General features: G+C 37.9%; 1 protein-coding gene across 7 annotated transcripts in view; it reads left to right on the top strand.

The window, feature by feature from the left end:
* Positions 1-15,232, top strand: part of FHIT (fragile histidine triad diadenosine triphosphatase) — a 1,370,758-nt gene that overhangs the window by 180,708 nt on the left and 1,174,818 nt on the right. Inside the window, exon 1 of one of the 7 annotated variants that reach the window (XM_041762989.1) lies at positions 5,437-5,535. The exons of the other annotated variants lie outside the window; for them this stretch is intronic. The gene's annotated coding sequence lies outside the window, so the exon portion shown is untranslated. Of the gene's footprint in view, positions 1-5,436; positions 5,536-15,232 lie in introns of those variants that run through there. 7 annotated transcript variants of the gene reach the window in all.

The raw sequence follows: 15,232 nt of genomic DNA, 5'->3' as shown, positions 1-15,232 counted from the left end.
TTTTCTTTCTCATACTTTGGTGTCATGTATAAGAATCCATTGCCAAGTACAAGGGTCATTACCCTTGTGTTTTCTTCTTTTTTTTAAAAAAAAAGATTTTATTTATTCATGAGAGACACAAAGAAAGAGAGAGGCAGAGACACAGACAGAGGTAGAAGCAGGCTCCATGCAGGAAGCCCCACGCGAGACTCAATCCCGGGTCTCTAGGATCACGTCCTGGGCTGAAGGTGGCGCTAAACCGCTGAGTCACGTGGGCTGCCCACCTTATGTTTTCTTCTAAGAGTTTTATGATTTTAGTTCTTATATTTAGATCACTGGTTCATTTTGAATTAATTTTATATATGATGTGAGGTAGGGATCTATCTGTCACAGCACCATTTATTGAGGAAAGTATTCCTTCTTTCCTCATCAATGACTTAGCAGTCTTGTTGAAAATCAATTGATAGACATGAATTTTTAGTGTAGATCATGAGACTTCAAAGATTATCTTGCTTGTGGAGTTTGCTTAGAGCCCTGATATAGCAGAGAAAATGATGCTAGGCAGCAAATATGGCCTACCACATAGCCCCACCATTGACCCTTCTTACTGTGAAATTTTGATGTACACACACTTTCTTCTGTTGAAATGCAGCAATAGTGACTTGTAAGAATTTCACACTTGTGAGTTTGTGAATTTGGGGTAATTTGTAAAAGAAAGATCTGGGAGTGAAGTGTAAAAAACATAGATAAAGTGGAATGTAGAGTAAGAATAAGAGTCTTACTATTCAGTTTGTCTCCAAGTTTTGTATACATTCTGGAAGCTTTTCTTCTATACCATGCTACATCATTGAAATATAATTGAGCCCTGTATATAATTTTACATTTCCTACTAGCTATATTAAAGCGTAAAAAGAAACAGATAAAATTAATTTTAATAATATATTTTATTTAGCCTAATACATCAAAACATTACTTTTTCACCCCATAATCAATTATTTGAACTATTGATGAACTATTTTACTTTTCCTCATACCAAGTATTTGAAATCTGTTTTTACACTTAGAGCATATATCAGTTTGGGCTAGCTTCATTTCATGTGACTGGTGGCTGCTACGTTGGACAGTATAGTTCTGTACCTGGGATTGGCAGACTTTTTCTATAAAGGACCTGAGAACAAGTATTTTTGGCTTTACAGGCCATGTAAAGCAATTATTCAACTCTGCTTTTTATATCAAAGGCAGCCATAGGTAATATATAATCAAAGGAGTGTAGTTATATTCCATGAAAACTCTATTTACAAAATAGGTGGCAGTCCATATTTGGCTCATGGGCCATAGTTTCCTGATGCCTATTCTAAGTGTCTCTTTTAGCCCTGTCTTCAACAGAAGGAATCTTCTATCCTCTTTTCACAGTTAATTCATTAAGTCTATTAGCCTCTTTGCTCATTTCTAGTGTCTTGGTGTATCTAGCCTCTAAAAGTGTTTTTTTGTGTGTGTTCTATCTGCTTTTGCTGTATTAGAAAGGGGGTGAGATGAGGAGGGGTGCTTCACATTTTAGAGGTGACTCCTGTGGGTGGATGAGGGAAGCAAAAGTGACTCTCCTGTGCTCTGGTTTCAAGATGGAAACTATAGAAGTTATTGTGTACATATACCTGTGAAGATTTACCTTCTGCCAGTATGTCTCCTGTTCCGATTTCTCTAGATGACTCTCCAAATCCTTCTGGTCCACAAATGACATATTCAGGTCTTCTCATGTTGGAAGGTTCCTAGCTCCAAGAAGGAGCTATAAGGAGATTGAAACTGAAACTGTACTCTTCATGTGAATAGGGTACTGTAGCATTGTACACTTCAGTATTTTTAGCACCTGGCACATTCCTGGCCCACAGGAGGTCCTCAACAAGGAAGTCCTCAGTAAAGAGGTCAGTAGTTAATAAACAAATCAATGAAATAATAAAGAAGCTCTAGTTCTGGACTCCCATTGTTCAAATTGGCAATAATTTAGTTGCTAAAATGTCCTCTTATTCTCTGGAGCTTAAAAATGTTATGCCCGGATGCATAAAAATGATGCTCCTTGATTTACTCACTTGCCATGAGCATCTGAGCCATTAGTTCCCAATGACCTGGCATGCTTTGATTTATTGTTTGTTTGATTTAATTTACTGAAGGTGACCTTACTCTGTTTTTCTGCCAAAATTCTAGCTGGATCTTGGTTGTTGGTGGTCCACAGGGAATAAATTGCCAGTGATGGCTCTCTGTCATTTTAGGATTACCTCTTCAATAGAACTTCAGTGTGGTGAACACAGGCCTTGAGGCGGATACTGGCATTTTGTAGACAGGCTACAGTGATATCTAGTTCTTGGAAAAGTATTTGGATTACCTGCAAGATAATAACTTTTTTTTTTAATATTGATTGATAAGAGATACAGAGGGAGGCGGAGACACAGGCAGAGGGAGAAGCAAGCTCCTTGTGGGGATCCTGATGCAGGACTTGATCCCAGAACCCTGGGATCAAGCCGTGAGCTGAAGGCAGATGCTCAATCACTGAGCCACCCAGGCACCCCAACGTTTTCAGCTGTGGATAGAAATGTGTCACTGTTTCTGGGAATTCTGGAAAAACCAACTTAAACAAACCCCAAACCTTGATTTCCAAAGCTTTAGGCATTTATCTGGTTGGGATTAGGTTAAAAAAAAACAAACACAAAAAACTTTGGAACTTTGAACAGATTTCTATGTCTTCAAGAAATATATGTAAATTAGTAACAACATGATCAACAAGTTTTGAGGATGAGACATTTGGGCCAAGTTCCACCTTTCAGATACTTGGATGACTAATTTGCATTCTTCAGGATTTGCTAAAAGAGTTTATAACAAGTGTGGCTCCAGATTCTGGGTGGTAACCTGTAAGACCTTATGACTGCATATTAATGGAGACTCTGGAAAGGTGTCTGAATTTTACAGTGATAAATTTTAATGACTTCTGTGTATGTATCATTAACAAGCTTCTGGTGGTTACCCAAACTTGTAAACAATGCCATTTTGCCAGTCAGATAGTGCTCTTCTTCACCTGAATGTGACTTTAAATTAAAACAAGTAACTTTTGCTAATAGTAATTTTCTGCTGGACTAGAATAACTTTGAGATGCTGTTAAAACATATCCCTCCTCTGTTCAAAACCTTGCAAGGGCTCCTCATTTAACTCCAGGTAAAAGCCTAAATCCTTTCCGGGGAAAGAAAGGAGGCTCTTCCCTTGTAAGGATCCTTATTCCTCTGATCTTCTACCCTTTTACTCACTCTTCTCTCCCCACAGCCACAGGAGCTATCTTGTTCCTCAAACACACATGCTATAAGGCCTTTGCACAAGCTCTTCCTTTTGTCTGGCTTACTCTCCCTTCTGGCTAACAGCCCATTTCTCCTTTAAAGTAAACTTTTTCATGAAGCCCACTAGACCACCATAGTTAAGTTCCAACTGCTTCCATCTTCCGGATCCCTGTAAGGCTGCTCTATTTTTAATTTTTGTGTTTGGCATTTGACTGTCCAACATACTCTTTAATTTAATCACCTATTTTGTTTATTGTTTATCATCTGTCACCATCCATCTAAGCTTCCTGAGTTAAAAGAATCATTGTCTTCTTTCTTCAATGATGTGTCACAAGTGCCTAAATGAGAAATTTCTGTGATGATGCAAATGCATGTGATAGACACTAGTCACAAGTGCTAATGGAGCATTTAAAATGTGGTTAGTGCACATGAACCCCCCAATTTTAATTTGATTTAATCTTAATTGAAATTTAAATAGTCCCATGTGGCTACTGGCTACTTATCATATTGGACAGTACAGATTTTATGTTTATATAATGAATGAGTCTAGCTCTTGAGGTCAGTGCTTATTTTTCCTTTTAAAGGTTTTATTTATAAGTAATCTATACGCCTAATGTGGGGCTCGAACCCCTCAAGATCAAGAGTTGCATGCTCCACTGACTGAACCAGCCAGATGCCTCTCTAGATCAGTGTTTCTTAAACTTTAATAAGTAAAGGATTCCTGGATTCTTGGAAATCTTGTTAAAAACTCAGATTCTGATTTAGGAAATCTAGAGTGGGGTGCAAGATTTTGTGTGTTCTAATAAAATATCTCCACTTTTAAGTAGCAAGACTTAAGAAAACTAATACTGCCATGCTTTTAGTTTGTGTGTTTACTGAGATAAGCCAGGTGCTTCTTCATTTCCTGGACAAGAGATGTTACTAAAAATTACCTCTTAGACTCAAATAATAGCCTACATATCCAAAAAGACTACAAAAAGAGAACAATATATTCCCTTATCCATGATAAGAATATGATTTTCCTTGTCCCTTTTCTCTCTAATTTGGTTAAATTCAGTTGTGGCTAATTTAGAAAATTATTTTCTTCAATTCCAGGCGCTTTTATGCCAGTCTATAGCTGCCAAATGTGCCCACTTGACTTGCAATCTATTTTCCCAGGTCACCGAAGATGTGTGCTAGTCACCCTTCACAAAGAATTCTCAAGTCATGCTGGACTACTCAGTTTTGAATCCTTCTATTATCTTAGATAGCTGGCTAAATCAAACTCTCACAGGAAAAAAAAAAAATCTCATCAATCTTTTCCATTGTTATAATCACACTGTTCATCTACAGAATAAACATCACCCAGTTATTCCCTGAGGGAGGAGTTTAAATCTTGTTCATATACCTTACATTGCCACAAATCTGTGGTCGTTCTTCTTAATTATCATGTATTCTTTTCCAGGTGGATTTTTGTCAGAGCAGTAAATCTTGGTGCAGATCAATTTTAGGTGTTGTTAGTATTTAACAACAATTAAGGTACTGATGCATATATGTAATATCGCCTGATTTATCATTCCCTTATAGGCTCTTCACAAATATATCAGAGGCACAATTTACAGTACCTGTCAGGAGAAAAAAAGTAAGATCATCTGAAAAACTTGACTTTGCTTTTCTCAAAAGAGGATGAGAAGGAGGTATGAATTTGAACTCTTCAGGCAGAGCCCTAGTCTGATCTTCCAACCTTAGCTGCTGGGGCTGTGCCTGGCCTGGGCCTGCATGAATGTTCAGGCTCCTCACAGCTGCTAACTGGCCCCCAATAAGTTTTTGGCTTATTTTCTTTGCTCTGCTTGGAATTCTCTCTCCCCAATTCCTGCACCCTCCCCACAACACGACCACCTAAAGAAAACCCTTTCAACACTCAAGGCTGATAACAGCAATTGCAGTGGCAGGTAACATTTGTTGACCATGTTGGTGTACCAGACACCGTGCTAAGGCATTTTATGTGTGTTTGACCCTTACTGCAATGCTCTGAGCCAGGAATTTCCATCCTCTGCACCAAGATGAAGAAAGAGAGGCTTAGAGAAGCCAAGTAATTTGCCTGACTTCACGTGGTTAGTGAGTGGGGGAGCCTGGGTTTGAGTCTAGGCTGTCAGATTCCAAAATCCTTCCTCCTATCTATTAATGCCGCTGTAATGCCCAGACTTCTTCTCCTTTGCCTTCTCCCTGGGAGTTTCCTCCTTTCTCCTGATTGCTTTGAAGTAAGTGACATTGATGTCATTCATGAACCATGACCTGGGGTGCTAACTCATGCCTTTCCCCCAGCCTTTTCATAGCACTTTGGAACCACTAGTCCCATTCTCCTTCTGTCACAGTTTTATGCTCCCTGCTCAGGTGTCTGGGATGTAGTTTACTTATCTTTGTATCCCCATTGTTTTCATGAATTATAGAAAGGTATCTGGACTTCCCCTAATTTGTGTTCCTATATAGTAAATTTTCCATAATAATGGCAGAACCTGTAGCCATGTGCTGACTTCATAATCATGTAGAGGGGAATATTTGCTCATGTACCATATTTAAGTAGAATAATCCAATTGGGTAGACCAAACTGAAGCTAAAACCTTATACAGCCCAACCTCAGTGATTTGAAGATGAGCCTGGGGGCTCTGCAGAGAGCTTTTAGGTTCCTTGTAGTTTAAAACAATGGTCAGTCTGTTGGTGTGCTGGTAAATGTTGAAGTTGTCTCTCTAGGAAAGAAATGTGTGTGTGTGGCGGGGAGGGGCATGTACATGTGCGTGTTTATTATAAACTTTATAAAAGATGTGTAGCCTATAATCTATAATTAATAATAATCACTACTCTTTATTGCAAATTCCAGATAGCCAATCAATTCCCATACAAAACTTTTGTTGATTGTGTCAAGCTCTTATACCCATAGCCAGTCTGTTTGCAATTGATGAACAAGTGCCACTCTGTCATAAATACTGTATAATAGTTTTAAATACTGGAAGAATATGTCATTAATTCTGTTTATTCCACTAAATATAACTGCTGCAGATGTGGCACCCTTTAAATTTAATCTGCATGTTCTTTATCACTGTCAAATCAACAAAAGGGTATCAAGCCATGATTTGTGGCATTTGCCTCTTTGGCTGATATCAAACTACCAATGTGACTTTACAGGAAGTGAACTGGGACGAGATGCACAGCAGCACTCCATTAGCCTGCATTTCCGCTGTACAGATAGAATAGATGCAGATAACCTTAAGAAGACAGAGAATAGTAATTTAATTAGGAAGAGATGAACTTTGTGTATTCATTACCTTTAAAAATATTTTTATTTAGTAGTACCTGACTGGCTCGGTAGGTGTAGCATTCAACTCTTGATTTCAGGGTTGTGAGTTTAAGCCTTATCATGTTGGGTATAGAGATTGCTTAAAAACAAAATCTTAAAAATATGTTTTTATTTAATTGTTTTATATTATAATTTACATAGTTATGTAACCTAATGTTTAATAATAGATTTGTTTAATGACTAGATTGTAAAATTCCTGAAGTTGAGCAATAGGCTTTTGTAAGCCTAGAGGAGCTTCAGGAAGCCACTGGGTCAGTCTGTTGCCTGGTGGACTGGGGAGACCCTGGGCCCTGAGGCCTCCATCTAGCCCATTTCAAAGGTATCACCAAGAGGCTTTTAGTCTTGTCACAAGAAAGAATTCAGGGACAGACACAATACAGAGGATGAGCAGACAAGCAGGAAAGTTTATTAAAGCAAAAATAAACTCTTGGGAGTGAGCGAGTGACAGAGTGAGCAAGAGAGTTGTGTACACTAGAGTTTGGGTTTCTTTTATTGACAGTTGTTGGTAAGGGAGTGGAATATTCATTACTTGGGGCAAGGATTTCTCAGAAGCCAGGTTTTGTGCTTCCTCTTCCGTTTTTGGCCAGGGGTTTCCAGCCTGCTTTTATCAGCCGTCTTGGGCCTGTCTGGTTTGATCAAAACCTTGGGGTTTTGTTTTGGAGTGCTGCCAGGACTGGCCTTTGGCTGTAGTTGGCCATGACTTCTTTGCTGGCGTCCTGTTATAAGACCTAACTCGCTGGAACTAACAAGTCCAACTCAAAAGTGGTGTTTGGTTATCAGACTTGGGTGTGGGGAGGATGACTCTTGCATTCCAGCCCTGCCTTTTACTTCCAGTTTATAGAGTAAATGATTTGCTCTTTGTTAAGGCACATTGAAAGATAACTATTTTATAAGTCTTGAGATTTCCCAGATCAGTATAAGGCTAAGTGAAATAAATCAGAGAATGACAAATACCCTATAATCTGATTCATACATGGAATTTCAGAAACAAAATAAACAAAAAAAAAAAAAAAAAGAAAAAGAAAAAAAAGAAAGGAGGCAAATGGAAAAAAACCAAACAAACCCTAAACACAGGCTCTTAAATACAGGGAACAAACTGGTGGCTCCTAGACAGGAGGTGAGGAAGGATGGGTGAAATAGGTGAAGGGGATTAAGTGTACACTTATCATGATGAGCACTGAGCAATGTATAGAACTGTAGAATCTTTATGTTTTACACCTGAAACTAATATAACACCATATGTTAATTATACTTCAATGTAAAAAAAAGATTTCCCAGAAATCAGGCAAGATTGATGAAAATAAAGTACAGTTGACACTGTTGGGTCTCCTCTTTAAGCAGGCCCTGTGCTAAGAACTTTACATACATTATCTTGCCTGGACTTCTTAGGAGATAAATACTACCACTGCCCTCATTCTAAAGAAGGGAAAACCAGGGCTTAGGAAAATCAGTGGTCCACTGATTTGATTTGACCAGTGGTGCACTGGTCAGTACTGCCAGCAGGACTCAGAGCCATGCCTCAGAAACACTGCTGGCTTCTACTGAGAAAAGCAGAGATGAGAGGAAAAACCAGAGAGCAAAGGAAGAGAATAAATCAGGCTCTTTTAAAATCATCTTTCTCTTTTCTCTTCCTCCTCCTCCATTCTTCTTCTTGAGGTGGGTATGATGGTGGGAGAATGTCCCTTTCTCCCTTCACCCCTCTGAGTGTAAAATCATGACACTGTTGCCGCAGAACAACAGAAAATTATAGAAGTATAGAGGTAAAAATAAAAAGGACTTCTGACTTTATCACCCAGAGGAACCAAGATTTTAACTTTTAGGAGTATGTATCAATAAAATTTTATGTCTGTAACATACAAAATGTAAATAATATGGGTGCTTAGGTGGCTCAGTTGGTTAGGCATCTGACTCTTGGTTTCTGCTCAGGTCGTGACCCTATGGGTCATGAGATTAAGCCCCAAGTGGGGCTTTGCTTGGAGGAGCAAGGAGTCTACTTGATTCTTGAGTCAGAGAGTCTTCCAACTCTCTCTCTGAAATAAATAAGTCTTTTAAAAATGTAAATAATATATAATACAGTAAATAACAACATATACTTTTATTTATTGGATAGTTACTTAACTTTCCATTGTTATTTCTTGAGTTTGGAAAGGATAAACCTTTTCAGTGCTGCAGTCCTTGACTATTTGGAAAATGAAACTTAAGGGCTGGAAGTACAGAAACAGAAGCTACATATACTCACCAGATCTTTTCCTATTTATTGCAATCTTTTCCCACAGAAGATAGCCTCCAGATATAGTAGCTAGCAGCATATGAGTGGTTGGAGCTTAACTTCTGTTTCTTCCATCTCCTGATAGATGGAAAGTAGGAGAGTCAACATTTGAAAGATCCATACATTGACTATATACTTCTGGATAATTTCATATTTGATCTAATATTGAGAATACTTGCTGTATTACCACGTGTGATCTGTAAATCTGAATTCTCCTGAATTCTATTCATTAGTGCCTTGTTGATAAGGAAGAAAGGAAAGATTTCCATGTCAGAAGTGCTTATCCATTCAAAAGGGAAAGCCAAACTAAAATTCATAGCAGGGTGTGGGCTAGGTTTTCATACATCTAACACTGTGGAGACATTGCCCATGAAGAACAAAATCGTATGGAGTGACATTTGGTCACTGACCTAACTGAGGGTACTTCTGGGGGCTTTAATCTACTGCGGCAACAATCATATTTGACCACAGTCAGTGAAACGTTTCCCCTTTTACATTCAGTTATGTGACCAGTGAAATCATTTAATAAGCTCTGTTCTGGAGCTCATGATATATAGGTCCTATGTGGTTTGGCCTAATAAATCCTTATTCCCATCTTGATCTTCAAATGTCTAACAGGTTTTGTTCTGTGAAAGAAATAATTTTAGATTTTGCATGTAGGATTATATTGGTTATTTTCTTGTTTAAGGTAATCACGCTCTATAGAGTTGGAAAAATAATGTTTGAGTGGGAAATAGAAGGTAGAGAGAAGGTGAAAAAGGGATATTTTGTATTGACCATTGCTAACTATAGGCAAGGTGATGCTTAAAACATAATGTTTATAGCTTTTGTGACCACTGTCTTGAAAACAATGGCATACAGGATGTTTAGGGCTCAAAGAAGAAAAGCCATCTTTTTGCACATTAATCGGAGTTGCCCTGTAAAGATTGTTTCCAGAGAAACTGTAGTGGTTACTAACAGAAGCAATGGTCTAGTGTATTTATTTTAAAGCATTCTGTTAATAGCAATGATCACATTTTATTTTAAAGGTAAACTTTCAAAATCATAAAATTTGTTCTCTTTTGAAATGTTTTGATAGGGATCCCTGGGTGGCGCAGAGGTTTGGTGCCTGCCTTTGGCCCAGGGCGCCGTCCTGGAGACCCGGGATCGAATCCCACATCGGGCTCCCGGTGCATGGAGCCTGCTTCTCCCTCTGCCTATGTCTCTGCCTCTCTCTCTCTCTCTCTCTCTGTGACTATCATAAATAAATAAAAAAATTAAAAAAAAAAGAAATGTTTTGATAATTTGATTTAGATTACAGTTTTGTTACAGTATATATTCAGTTAGTATTGCTAGAATATTCCAGCATTATATGTTTAGCAATAACAAGCTTCTTGATGATCTATTTTTCTTTCTTTATCCATACTTTGTTCCACACATGTTAACCACAAACTCATAATTATATAGATTTTTTTTCCTGAAAAAGAAAAAGAAAAGCCAGACAGAAGCTCTTCCTGCCAGAAATAAAACTCAGCCTCACCTGAGAATTTAAAGCTTAGTAGAAGTCTTAGCTGGGCCTTTTAGGAGACCTAAGTGTATCTCTTTTCTAGTGTTGAGTGGAAGAAAGTATTTAGAGCTTGCTTCTCTATTGTTTAATTAGGTTTTCTTTTAGGGAGAACAGGGTTGGATTTCATGTAAAAAAATGCTTAGTATTATATGTATTTTTGTAAAAATGAGTCCTTTGGAGTTTAGTTTTTTTCCCTCCTTTTTCTTCTTCAGAAACAGATTATTAAGACTTAATTCTGTTTAGATCACCTACAAAGATACTACTAGATGACAAGGATAAACCCTCATGTGCCACAGTATCTCTTCTGTTTGCATCATACATTCCAATTTATTATATATGTCATATTATCCCATCCCCCCATTTTACAATTGGCTTTGATAATGCTGTCCAAGATGAAAATCATATGAATAAATGAAGATGTTATCTTAGACATTCTTTTTACTCTGGTGCCTGGGGACTAGGTAGCCAGACTTGAATAGAACAAGGAATGACAGCTTTTCTCAGAAAGTTCTGATTAGGAATGTGAGAGACATTCCTGGCAGCCAGTTACTGGACAACATTTAAAGCTATAGAGTCAAGAATCTCCTTTTGCACCAGGACACCAAAGTATAAAGAGAGTTAAATGTATTACATGACATCATACTACCCAGAATATGAGTGTAAAAGAACATACAAGACACTAAATTTTTGGAATCTCATTACTTCCTGCTAAAACAGCAGTTTCTTTTCCCACACACAGTCATCTATTAGACTTCCTAGTCAATATGTTGAAGAGACTCAAAATATACTTATTGATTGGTCTTTCAAAATGTGCTATTGGCTTGCTCATTCCTCCCTCCCTCCCACCTCCCCTACCAGACATAGAACAGTACCTTGTAAGGGTCAAAGGAATAAAAGAAGAAAAATAAAAACAAGACTGAACAATTTTATATTGAGGACTTACCAAAAATAGTTTTAAATCCAATTAATAAAGAAAAGTTCTTTGTAACCCACCTCTACTCTTTGAATTAATCTCCAATATATACCATATTGCATATAGTAGACAAATAATAAACATACAGCTAATTATGGGGTAGATATAGGTGCATTGTAGTTTATAGATCAGATGTTTTATAGATTAAAAAATAAGCACACAGATCCCTTTCAAGGAAGTTTCCTCCTATGAAAGGCCAAGACAGCCTAATTCTTCTACTATGTAGAAACAGAAAAAAACAAACTTCAAATGAGAAATTGTCATTTAATGTAATTGTTCATGCTTTATTTATTCCATCACAGTGAGGATGACTGCTGGTCTGTCTAATTTAGAATCTTAGTGCCACTCTGTCCACTTTATTGTCTTTAAGGTTTATCAGCTGTGTGATGGAGCTGAACCATTTGTGTTTTACTGAAAACAGACACATCTATAGAGAATGAGGACCCCAGGGAGAATGGAAATAGTTACAACAGAGGTTTCAGTGTGAACATGGATTGGTCCTGTGCATGAGACAGATACACACCACCAACCCTCCCCTGACCTACACCAAAAGAAAAAGTATAAATAGATGATTAAACTAGACATCCTGTGATTTATAATTTATTTTCAGTGTCGCCAATTTGGTCTAGTAGCAAAGGGAAGAATACCAGAAAGATTTTATTTTACCTTATCTCAGTGGCCTTAAAAATCTTTGCTTTTGAGGATGTCTGGGTGGCTCCGTCAGTTAAGTATCTGCCTTCAGCTCAGGGTTCTGGGATGGAGCCCCATATCAGGCTCCCTGCTCAGTGGGGAGTCTGCTTCTCCCTCTCCCTTTGCCTTCTCCTCCCTGTTCATGCTCTGTCTCTGTCTCCTCTCTCTCTCTCAAATAAATACATACAATATTTAAAAAATGTCTTTGCTCTGGACTTTCATTGCTGGAATCATGTTGATGGACTGTTCCTTATGGATGGATATCTGACTGGCCGACAGTCTTGTGGACTGAGGAAGATTTGTTTCACAGTTAAATCTCCTTGATGTTTAAACTTACGAAAATCAGAATTAAATTAGCTATTTGAAGAAATGAAAAATTGGACATTTGCTTCTCCTTCAAACTAATGTCAGTGGTAAGTGTACATGGCATTTAATTTCCTTAATAACGAGTTAGTTTGCCATTTGGTCACAAAAGAGGTTCTAGAATTTTCCTGCATCTTTTCTAAATTGGAAAGCAAAGCAAAACAAAACCCAAAGCTTTATTTTTTCATGATTGGTGACATGTCATAGAACTGTATTGATGATGGCCTCCAGTCCTGGAGTCAGAGAAATATGTTTTAGAGTCCTTTTTCCATCACTGACTAACTAGCTGGTTGACTATTGGAAAATTACCCTCAACCTCAGTTTCACAGTCTGTAACATAAAGGTATGAAAATACTGGAAAGATTGTTACAAAGATCAGATTGGATAATGTATATATACTGCCTACCACATAATAAATGTTCAATAAATAACTATTGTTATTTTTAGGCTTATTATTAATCCATCTTAAAGCTCGAGTTCCATTGCTGAATTTCAACAAAGCTGTTTCTATTTGCCCTTCCTCCCATCTTCTTTTTTCCTTTTTGGTCACCCGCCCAAATTTGAAATGTTGTGTTACCATCCCTCCCGATGGTAACAATTTTGTGAAAATTCTCTTTTATTCAGCCACTCTGCATGAGGCAGGCATTCCTTTTCAGTATCAGATGATTATTTTTTGTGATTCTGAAAGGTATATGTTAAATTCATTCCTTTATTGAAGAAATTACTATCCTTCCATTACAAAATTATTCAAAACGTTATTTCAGCAAATCATCCATTTGTTCGTTCGTTCATTCATTCATTCATTCATTCATTCATTCATTTCCCAGGCATCTGGGAGAGTGTATTAGATACCAAAATGACAAAATTGAATGAATCCTAGACCCTGTGTTGAGGGAGTCTAATGTGAGCTCAGCTATGTCCCCAGTCATGGCTGATAGGAGTACAAGTTGTCTGAATGATACACGTGATTCAGATGAATGAACAAAGCTGTCTTGGGAAATACGGCCTAATTTTTTCAAAATCTCTGTTGCCAGCCTTCATCATTCTCGAATGTATCTAGAAGTTCCCTTAACAATCTCTGTAACTGTTTTTATCAGTCCCTCTTCTAATTAAACTTGTTTGCCTTCAACGGGCATTCCGAATAATTAAAGCACACACGCACATTATTATTTCCAGTGTTCTCATTACTTGTATCAAAATAGGATTGTTTTTGTGATATTTTGCCCTTGCATGTGTATAGGTCAGCTTTCGTGGTAAACCCCGGGCATCTACATCCTTGTGATTTGCTTCTGTATTCCTATCAGTGTACAGACTTGCAGAACAGATCATGTTTATGAATTGCTTGGGTTCTTCCTATGAATTTGCCTGTGGTTTGTGCACACACACAGATAATTCACACATAGAGTGCTCCTCTGGGGAGCCAAGTGGTTGCTATGAAAAGCCAGGTGCTCATTTTGTTAGTGCTGGAGCCATGCAACTGAAGTTCTTGTGCACTCGGATGCTGTAAGCCGGATTTCTCGCAGAAAGAAACGCTCAACAGACACATAGTCTCGTTTCCATGTACCTGAAGAGCTGCAGGCTCTTATCCAGAAATGGCCCATTATCAGTAAGTAACTTTTAGGAAATCAGGCAACATAAATGTATTTTTAAACAAACAGCTCCTAAATGGTGAGTTCCCAAATCCCTTGTGTCTTTCCAACAATGCTTATGCTGAAATTAGCATTTCTTTGTCCCATTCTGTTTCTTTGTTCTACTCTCTCACCTTCCTTTTGGCAATTTGGTACTTATTTCTGTTGTTTCCTTGTTTTCTACCCTAGGGATAAATTCTTTATTATTTTTTTTTTTCAAAAAAATCTATGTTCCATTAATCAGCAGATCCCCATTAATCATTCATCATCTTCTGTTTTCCCTGACTTCTCATTCCTCTGGCATTATTCCACGCACCTGCTTCTTAATGATGGTTAATATGATAAGAGGCCTTACCTAGGAAATAAGTGTGGCTTATCAGTTTTCAGATAATTTCTTAAATGTATGTACACCCTTTTTATGAGAGCACATCTTCTCTGGAGCTGCTTACTTCTGTTGGGAAGAGGCCTGGCACATGGCACAGATGTTCTTGGAGGCCTGTGAGAATAGACAAGTGGAAGAGAAATCTCAGAATGGTTGTGTCTTTCAACAGCTTAGTGAGTAGTCTTTGACACTTACTAGATTGACAACATTTTTTAAAAAAGGAAAAAAAGTCCCTTTGATGATACGTATTGTTTGGGGCTTTGACCCATGCTAGTCCTCCTGAAAGTTCTGATTTTTTTTTTTTCTGCTTTTCATCCCACTTGACCCTCAAGTAAACAAACATTTGTTAGTAGTCTCTATCCTCCACATTCAAAGCCAGGGGCCCAGAGTCACTGTCTTAAAGTAGAATACAAAGGGGAAGGGGATTGGCATTAAACCATATTTCTTTATGCTCTTTATCTGCTTCCTTATTCTGACCGCCAGGAGTGGAACCATTACATTGTATTCAGCTGAAAGCACAAAACTGTTAATCTGAATCAAGTTCCAGAGTGCTGGTTTGCTTTAAAGGGAACAAACAGAAAGCCAGAGTGACATTCCTGAAGGCATGCCTCCAAGTTCTTAATGTAATTACTTCCTGGTTCCTGAGATGTGATTAATTAAATAAAAAGAGATCAAGCGTAATCCAAAAGGATATAAGAGATTTTTTTCTAAACTGGGGTAACTCTGGGCTTTCAGAGCCAGGAGAAGTCACT

Source organism: Vulpes lagopus, chromosome 7, assembly GCF_018345385.1.
Source record: "Vulpes lagopus strain Blue_001 chromosome 7, ASM1834538v1, whole genome shotgun sequence".
NCBI classification, from domain to species: Eukaryota; Metazoa; Chordata; class Mammalia; order Carnivora; family Canidae; genus Vulpes; species Vulpes lagopus.
The sequence above is the reverse complement of the archived record's forward strand: the minus strand, read 5'-3'. Positions and strand labels throughout refer to the sequence as shown.